Source organism: Cervus canadensis, chromosome 20 (genome assembly GCF_019320065.1).
Source record: "Cervus canadensis isolate Bull #8, Minnesota chromosome 20, ASM1932006v1, whole genome shotgun sequence".
Taxonomy (NCBI): Eukaryota; Metazoa; Chordata; class Mammalia; order Artiodactyla; family Cervidae; genus Cervus; species Cervus canadensis.
In genome coordinates this window covers 13,842,127-13,852,329 of record NC_057405.1, presented here as the reverse complement: position 1 = coordinate 13,852,329, position 10,203 = coordinate 13,842,127, and positions in this window count along the sequence as shown.

Genomic DNA, 10,203 nt, shown 5'->3' with positions numbered 1-10,203 from the left:
TGCAGTCCAGTCCATGGGATTGCAAAGAGTTGGAAACGACTTAGCAACTGAACAACAAATGACTTCATGGTAATCATTTCCTTATTTTTCTTTTTGTTTTTACTATCCAGTGTCATCCCGAAATATTATTATTAGTGTTAGTGTTAGTCTTTCAGTTGTGTCTGACTGTGACCCATGCACTGTAGCCTGCCAGGCTCCTCCGTTCATGGAACTCTCCAGGCAAGAATACTGGAGTGGGTATCCATTCCCTTCTCCAAGGGATGTTCCTGACCCAGGGATCAAACCCAGGTCCCCTGCATAACGGGCAGATTCTTTACCATCTGAACCACCAGGGAAGCCCCAAACATTACTATTTAGTATTGCCTAACCATATGATTTTTTAATGGATGTTTACTATTCCATCATACAAAGATACATCAATACAAGCAAGTACTTAACGGATTATTTGCTTTCCTTCTTGACAACTTATTTTTCTGGGAAACTATCTGTTCACATAATGCAAAATGTTAAAATTTCAAAGGGAAAACAGCAAAACATCTCATTTTGCCCTCCAGCTACCAGCCTCTGTCTATGACCAATTTCTAGGAAGTTGTTTTCGAGGGAAAAAGAAGCCTAAGAATGGTATTGATATTTCCCCCTTTTTAATGTTCTAAGCTAACCTAAGATGGTATAAAAAATATAATTCTTATTAAAGTATGCAAAAATCTTTGTAGTTTATTTTCCTTTTATATAAAGTTGGCATAATTTCTAGAGTAATATATATATTACTAGTATATATATATACTAGTATATATATATATATATAGTATATATATAATTATACTCTTAGGTTATTTAAATACATAACTTTGAACAATTGTGTGAATTGGATGTGAAACAACCACAGAAGGAAGTCTAGGATCAGATTAGATATAAGCATTGTTGTGGTGTTTTTTGGGTGTTAGTTCTAAAAGGTCTTGTAGGTCTTCATAGAATCACTCAACTTTGGCTTCTTCAGCGTTACTGGTTGGGGCATAGGCTTGGATTACCGTGATATTGAATAGTCTGCTTTGGAAATGAACAGAGATCATTCTGTCGTTTTTGAGATTGCATCCAAGTACTGCATTTCGGACTCTTTTGTTGACTATGATGGCTACTCCTTTTCTTCTAAGGGATTCCTGTCCACAGTAGTAGATATAATGGTCATCTGAGTTAAATTCACCCATTCCAGTCCATTTTAGTTCACTGATTCGTAGAATGTCCACATTCACTCTTGCCATCTCCTGTTTGACCACTTCCATTTTGCCTTGATTCATGGACCTAACATTCCAGTTTCCTATGCAATATTGCTCTTTACAGCATCGGACCTTGCTTCTCTCACCAGTCCCATCCACAACTGGGTATTGTTTTTGCTTTGGCTCCATCCCTTCATTCTTTCTGGAGTTATTTCTCCACTGATCTCCAGTAGCATACTGGGCAGCTACCAACCTGGGGAGTTCCTCTTTCAGTATCCTATCATTTTGCCTTCTCATACTGTTCATGGGGTTCTCAAGGCAAGAACACTGAAGTGGTTTGCCATTCCCTTCTCCAGTGAACCGCATTCTGTCAGACCTCTCCACCATGACCCGACCATCTTGGGTGGCCCCACATGGCATGGCTTAGTTTCATTGAGTTAGACAAGACTGTGGTCCTGTGATTAGATTGGCTAGTTTTCTGTGATTATGGTTTTAGTGTGTCTGCCCTCTGATGCCCTCTCACAACACCTACCATCTTACTTGGGTTTCTCTTACCTTGGATGTGGGGTATCTCTTCATGGCTGCTCCAACAAAGGGCAGCCGCTGCTCCTTACCTTGGATGAGGGGTATCTTCTCCCGGCCGCCCCAATAGGAAAAGGAGCACGTCAAAGCTGTATATTGTCACCCTGCTTATTTAACTTATATGCAGAGTACATCATGAGAAATGCTGGTCTGGAAGAAGCACAAACTGGAACCAAGATTGCCAGGAGAAATATCAATAACCTCAGATATGAAGATGACACCACCCTTATGGCAGAAAGTGAAGAGGAACTAAAAAGCCTCTTGATGAAAGTGAAAGAGGAGAGTGAAAAAGTTAGCTTAAAGTTTAACATTCAGAAAACTAAGATCATGGCATCTGGTCCCATCACCTCATGGAAAATAGATGGGGAGACAGTGGAAACAGTGTCAGACTTTATTTATTTATTTATTTTTGGGGGGCTCCAAAATCACTGCAGATGGTGATTGCATCCATGAAATTAAAAGATGCTTACTTCTTGGAAGGAAAGTTGTGACCAAGCTAGATAGCGTATTAAAAAGCAGAGACATTACTTTGCCAACAAAGGTCCATCTGGTCAAGGCTATGGTTTTTCCAGTGGTCATGTATGGATGTGAGAGCTGGACTGTGAAGAAAGCTGAGCACTGAAAAATTGATGCTTTTGAACTGTGGTGTTGGAGAAGACTATTGAGAGTCCCTTGGACTGCAAGGAGATCCAACCAGTCCATCCTGAAGGAGATCAATCCTGGTGTTCATTGGAAGGACTGATGCTGAAGCTGAAACTCCAGTACTTTGGCCACCTCATGTGAAGATTTGACTCATTGGAAAAGACCCTGATGCTGGGAGGGATTGGGGGCAGGAGGAGAAGGGGACAACAGAGGATGAGATGGCTGGATGGCATCATTGACTCGATGGGCATGAGTTTGAGTAAACTCAGGGAGTTGGTGATGGACAGGGAGGCCTGGCATGCTGCGATTCCTGGGGTCGCAGAGTCGGACACGACTGAGCGACTGAACTGAACTGAATTGTGGTGTTTTACTTTGATGTACTCTAGAGCTAAAAGACCCGAGCTATTTTCTTTGTAACTTGGGCAGATTGGAAAAACAGTTTCTTATGCTTTGCTCTAGCCAATCAATAAAATAATGTCATGGTAATAACATATGTTATACAAAAATACATTACTTACTTTTCATGAATGGAGGAACTAATTATTACCTAACCTGCCTGACCAGCACACTACTTTTATGCATCAGGGTTCTTTGGTTGCAAGAAACCAAAGTAAACTCTGTTAAACCTAAATAAAGGGAATTTGTTGGAAGGATTCAGGTACTCATTTTTGGTAGAAAGCCTGAAGAACCAGGCTTTGAGATGGGCAGAGCCAATAAAACTTAGGAGGCCCTGGAATTGGGGACAACAAGAATGGTCTCATATCAAAATTGTTCCTGGATATTTTATTAGATATAGTAGTAACTGTGTGACTGATCAGGGAACACCAGGTGACTGTACAACTAGAGCTGCCCATCATGGTATCAGATACAATGAGTGATAAATTTGGGTGGAACCATCAGCAGATTTATGAATGAAATAAAACATTGGGCCATAGTCTGAACATGTCCAGGGACCATGAATAAATGACATGTGTATACCTCTTAAAGTCTCATGTCACCTGTCACTGTTTCACCACTTCCCCTCCCTCAACTCATACCTAAGGTCTCATGCGGGGGGAAAGGGTGGTGCCCTGTGACCAAATAATGGAAAAAGAGACAACTTAGGTCCAGTTTACCCATGAATCCTCACAGTATATTAATGCTAAGAAAAGTGGATTGTCACCACATTATATCTTACCCAGGGATGGAAGGACAGTCTTGAATAAATTCCTCCTGTAGGCAGTATTATTAGTAGCACAAACGGTCACTGACCTCATATGGAAAGGGGAAAATTTGCTGAGGTGCAGATATTAGGGAGATCGGGAGCCTGACTGCTTTGTCCCAGGCCTGGCAGAAACAAAACTGGAAGGTTGTGGTAAAGATCTTTCTCCTGGCTCCCTCATCTTCCTTTCCTCACTCTTCTGTTCCCTTGATTGCAGGGATACAGTTTTGAGAAGTAACCTCTCTGAAAAGTTGAGTGAAATATTTGTGGGTCCAAATTATACACACTCTGTCTAAGCAATGATACATGTCTATTGATGGCTTGAACTATTCTTATGACTGTTTCCATTATTTGAGAAATAAATGATGAGAAGCTTGTCCAAATTATTTCTGATAACTTTTATGTATCCTCCTCTGAAAGTATCTCTTGCTTAGCCATCTATACAATACTGGGTAAGCAATCAAAGATGGAAACCAATCCATGAACAGACAGGCTAAGGAAATTGTCTCAGCAAGGAGAAAACAAACTACAATCATTCTCCTTTTCCTGAGAAACATCAATGTGTAATAAAAATTATTATCTTTTTCTTAAAACTACCCAACAAGTTGAATTTGACTTTTTCTCAATGTTGCTATCAACTCTGTCAAAACCCTAAGGGAGGAATGTAAGTGTTTCTCCCACTCTGTTCCTCAATGAGTCTGAAGCTGTCACACAACTGTAACTGTCCTTAGTTTAGCATTTGGCACCTCTCATATCTTAGGACTTCTAAGACTCCCTGTGCCCAGTAAAAATAAAGAATGGAAAATTTTCCTTGGTAAAGACATAGGAAATATCATTCTTTGGCCTCACTTTACAATGCTTGGTGGCAGTGCTGGGGTAAGATATTCATAAGGTAGAAAAAGCAAGTCACCAATGGGAACAAGGAAGCAACAGGGAGAGTCAACACATGGATGAGGTGGGCATTATGGATAATAAAGGACAGCAGTAGGGGCTGTCCAGCTGGTGTGGAAGAGAAATGAGGCACAGCAGATCTAAGCATTTTAGGTGATGTCATCCATACATTTCCCTATGGCTCAGCTTAATGTGTGACAAGCCACTTTCTTATTAAATCAGCTCAGTGATACCACTTAGCAATGGAAAGAAAACCCTGTTAATGGGCTGACTATATCATGAACCCTTTGAAACTTTCCACCAGTTTAGCTTGAATAAAATCCACTTAGCCCTTCCTGCAGTTCAGTGACTGAGGTTATCAAGCAAATAACAAGGAACTTCCTGGGTTTTCAGAATGACTGTAAAAAATTATTTTCATTTAAGCATGAATTGAAAATAGATAAGGTAGTTAGCAGAAAATGGTTAGGGATGGCATATTGGCCATTTGGTAATTTCTGCCTGCCCAGAATTAATTTCCCCTTCTTGACAACACCATATTTCTTTTAAAGGAATAATGACTGTATTATTACTATTGTTATTAATTTTTGAAAATTCAACTCAACTTGGTGGACTTGTACTCTAGGGCCCATTACACTTTTTAAACTGAAATTTGTGCATTTGATTGAAACTGTGTCAATCATACATTTTTTCCTGGAATTTGTCTTGGATCAAAGGTTAAAGACAGAGAAAATGGTAAGAATTCATCTAATCCAGGGTGATGTCTTGGATCTTTGCCACCATGACACTATTGTTGTCTCCCCAGATGCAGGACTACCAGGGATACCTTATTTTTGCACATTTCCAAGCCTGGTTCTCTACTTACTTTCAGATAATGAGGTTTGGTATCTTTCAATAAGTTTCTTTTGTATAAATTAACCATAGTGTATTTCTGTTGTTTGCATCTATAGAACTCTGATGCACATAGAAGTTGTACCTTACCAATTGGCAGGTTAAAGGAAAGTTGATAAGACAAGTGATGTGTGACCATATCAGGAGTAATGCCTGGCTTAATTATTTAAGAAACTATTTTTTAAAGGTTACAGAAAACATTTACTATTGATAAGTACAACAATTTCATAGAGAAAAGACTGGAAAACTATGTAATACTGAACAAAAAACCAGAAAATGTATTTTTGATAATTATCTCATGGCAAAAGTGTGAAATAGAGATGGCTGCTGCTGCTGCTAAGTTGTTTCAGTCATGTCCGACTCTGTGCGACCTCATAGACGGCAGCCTACCAGGCTCCTCCATCCCTGGGATTCTCCAGGCAAGAATACTGGAGTGGGTTGCCATTTAGTAGATTTTTAAAAATTATCTGCCATCGATGGATTAATTCATTGATTGCCATTGACAGATTAGACCTAAAGTCTTATTCTAGCTGGTATTATTTCCTCATTACTATTTATTCTTCACTATTTAAATCCTATGGAAATTTTCTGGCTAGGTCTGTATTATTAAGTAGAGAGGCATAAAATTTCAGGGCTATGGAACTGGATTTGACTCAAATCCTCCCGGAAGTGAGAATTGTATACTGAGTTTAGTCTGATGGGATTTAATTGGATTCAAAGTTCAGGATTTATTTATTTTTCTGTTTGAAGTTTCAGCAACACTGATGACTTTTATGGGAAGAATGTCTTGATATATCATACTAAAAATTGTGAAGTCCTGATTGCTTGTCACATTTCATCTATATCATTATCCTAAAGGGTCCTCATCCTCTTTATCAAAAGACAATATTATTATCTTTCTTTTTTCAAACATTCTTTTTTATTTTTGGCCATGGAAATGAAAGCTTATTTGTATCCCATATCCGATTTTCATTCTCACAGAAATTATGTAAAACAGCAGAGAAATGAGTCATAGAATATCAAATATTGTAACTTTTACTACAGAAGGACTTTGAGAATTATTTCCCTAATAGGTAAGCAGTTGGCATAAAGAAAAGACTGAATGAAGTCTGATGTAGCGGTTACACCAAGATTTAACTCTGCTTTTTCTCAGAAGGGTCAACACTTATCCAACAGATAATCTCCGTCTAAGAAGAGGGGTGTCCAAAGTCTTTCCTCTCATTCTAAGGTGATAAGTCTCCCTTTGCATCTGCTAAGTCTATGTGATGACAAATTTGTGACCTAAACTGTGCTCATCACAGAAAATTTGCAGTAATGTTTAATTAGTGATCTAACTCTAGCACTGGAATCTTCTTAAAAGATCCCCAAGCAGAGGATCACCCTTAAGTTAGGTCTTAAAAATATGATTATGCCACTACCTTGCTGTATTTAGGAGTGTTTTCAGATACAAATAACAGAAAAAAAAAAACAAACTAGCAATTACCCAAAAAGTAGATTTTTATTTATCTCACATTAGGTGAAGTCTGGTAGCAGAGTTCAAGGCTGTCCAGTGACTCAATACGTTCATCAGGGATGCATCATTTTGTATTCTTCCATTCCTAAGATGGTGGAGTAGAAGGGCGTGTGCTCATCTTCTCCTGAAAGAACTCCAAAATTGCAATTTGCTGCTGAACAACCAACAACAGGAGAATGATGTGAAGTGAAAGTCGCTCAGGCGTGTCTGACTCTTTGTGACCCCATGGACTATACAGTCTACGGAATTCTCAAGGCCAGAGTACTGGAGTGGGTAGCTTTTCTCTTCTCCAAGGGCTCATCCCAACCCAGGGATCAAAGCCAGGTCTCCTGCATTGCAGGAGGATTCTTTACCAGCTGAGCTACAAGGGAAGCCCAAGAATACTGGAGTGGGTAGCCTATCCCTTGTCCAGCAGATCTTCTGGACCCAGGAATCGAACTGGGGCTTCCTGAATTGCAGGCAGATTCTTTATCAACTGAGCTATAAAGGAAGCCCTGATAATGTTGGATCCAACCAAAAAAAGATACCCCACATCCAAGGGCAAAGGAGAAACCCCAACAAGATGGTAGGAGGGGCGAAATCATGTTTAGAATCCAAACCCCGTATCCACCAGAGACACTTGGAGGGCTCAAACAAAAGCTTGTGTGCACCAGAACCCAGAGACCCCACAGAGACTGAGCCAGACCTACTTTTGAGTGTTTGAGTGTCACCTGCAGAGGCACAGGTCAGCAGTGCCCTGACAGGGGACAGGGGCTCTGGCTGCAGCAGACCTGGGAGACAAGCTGGGTGGTGTAAGTCCTCTTGGAGGAGGTTGCCATTAGCCCGTCCATAGAGCCACTGAGCAGACGACCCACAAACTGGAGAAGAATTATACAAAAGAAAGTATCGCACTGTTGTGAAAGTTCTAGAACTCACAACAGATTTCCTGACAGGGGGATCTGGCAAAGGGACTTTGCCAGTGAATTTGACTTTGGAGTCAGTAAATTTGACTTTGGAGGCCAGTGGGATTTGATTACGGAACTTCCATAGGACTAGGGAAACAGACTCTTGGAGGGCACAAATAAAGCCTTGTGGACACCAGGACCCAGGAAAAAGGAGAAGTGACCCCACAAAAGACTGAACCAGACTTGCCTGTGAGTGTCCAGGAGTCTCTGGTGGAGGCAGGGGCCGACAGTGCCTGCCACAGAGTCAGGGGCACTGAATACAATAGTGCTGACCTAAATTCATTTGAAGAAGGTCACCATTACCCCAACCATAGTTTGGCTTAGGCCAAACAACAGGGAGGGAACACAACTCCACCCATCAACAGAAAATTGGATTAAAGATATACTGAGCATGGCCCCAATCATCAGAACAAGACCCAGATTCTCTCAGAGCCAGTCCCTCCCATCAGGGAGCTTCCACAAGCCTCTTATCCTTATTCATCAGAGGGCAGACAGAATGAAAACCACAATCCCAGTAAACTAACCAAACTGATCACATGGATCACAGCCTTGTCTAACTCAACAAAACTATGAGCCATGCCATGTAGGGCCACCCAAGACAGATGGGTCATGGTGGAGAATTCTGACAAAACATGGTCCACTGGAGAAGGGAATGGCAAACCACTTCAGGATTCTTGCCTTGAAAACCCCATGAACAGTATGAAAAGGCAAAAAGATAAGACACTGAAAGATGAACTGGCCAGGTTGGTAGATGCCCAATATGCTACTGGAGATCAGTGGAAAATAAATCCAGAAAGAATGAAGAGATGGAGATAAAGCAAAAACAACACACAATTATGGATGTAACTGGTGATAGAAGCAAAGTCCAATGCTGTAAAAAGCAATATTGCATAGGAACCTGGAATATTAGGTCCAGGAATTAAGGTAAATTGAAAGTGGTCAAACAGAAGATGGCAAGAATGAACATTGACATTTTAGGAATCAGTGAACTAAAATGGACCAGAATAGGTCAATTTAATTCAGATGACCATTATATCTGCCACTGTGGACAAGAATCCTTAGGAAAAATGGAGTAGCCCTCATAATCAACAAAAGAGTCAGAAATGCAGTACTTGGGTGCAGTCTCAAAAATGACAGAATGATCTCTCTTCATTTCCAAGGCAAACTATTCAGTATCACAGTAATCCAAATCTATGCCTCAACCACTAATGCCAAAGAAGCTGAAGTTGAATGATTCTATGATGACCTACAAGACTTTCTGGAACTAACACCCCACCCCCCCCCCCAAAAAAAAAAAAGAAAAAGAAAAAAAAAAAAAAAAGAAAGAAAATGTCCTTTTCACCATAGGGGACTGGAATGCAAAAGTAGGAACTCAAAAGATATCTGGTTAACAGGCAAGTTTGGCCTTGGAGTACAAAATGAAGCAGGGCAACGGCTAACAGTTTTGCCAAGAGGAAACACTGGTCATAACAAACACTCTCTTCCAACAGCATAAGAGGCGACTCTACACATGGACATCACTGGATGGTCAATACTGAAATCAGATTGATTACATTCTTTGCAGCCGAAGATGGAGAAGCTCTACACAGTCAGCAAAAACAAGACCGGGAGCTGCCTGTGGCTCAGATCATGAACTCCTTATTGCAAAGTTCAGACTTGAAGAAAGTAGCGAAAACCTCTAGACCATTCAGGTTTGACCTAAATCAAATCCCTTATGATTATACAGTGGAAGTGACAAATAGATTCAAGGGATTAGACTGGATAGACAGAGTGCCTGAAGAACTATGAAGGGAGTTTCATGACAATGTACAGGAGGTGGTGATCAAGACCATCCTGAAGAAAAAGAAATGCAAAAAGGCAAAATGGTTCTCTGAGGAGGCCTTACAAATAGCTGAGAAAAGAAGAGAAGCTAAAGGCAAAGGAGAAAAGGAAAGATATATCTATTTAAATGCTGAGTTCCAAAGAATAGCAAGGAGAGGTAAGAAAGCCTTCCTAAGTGACCAGTGCAAAGAAATAGAGGAAAACAATAGAATAGAAAAGACTAGCGATCTCTTCAAGAAAATTATAGATACTAAGGGAACATTCCATGCAAAAATGGGCACAATAAATAACAGAAACAGTATAGACCTAACAGAAGCAGAAGATATTAAGAAGAGGTGGCAAGAATACATAGAAGAACTATACAAAAAAGATCTTAATGACTCAGATAACCACAATAGTGTGATCACTCATCTAGAGGCAGACATCCTGGAATGGGAAGAAAGTGGGCCTTGGGAAGCATCACTACGAATGAAGTGGAGGTGATGGAATTCCAGCTGAGCTATTTCA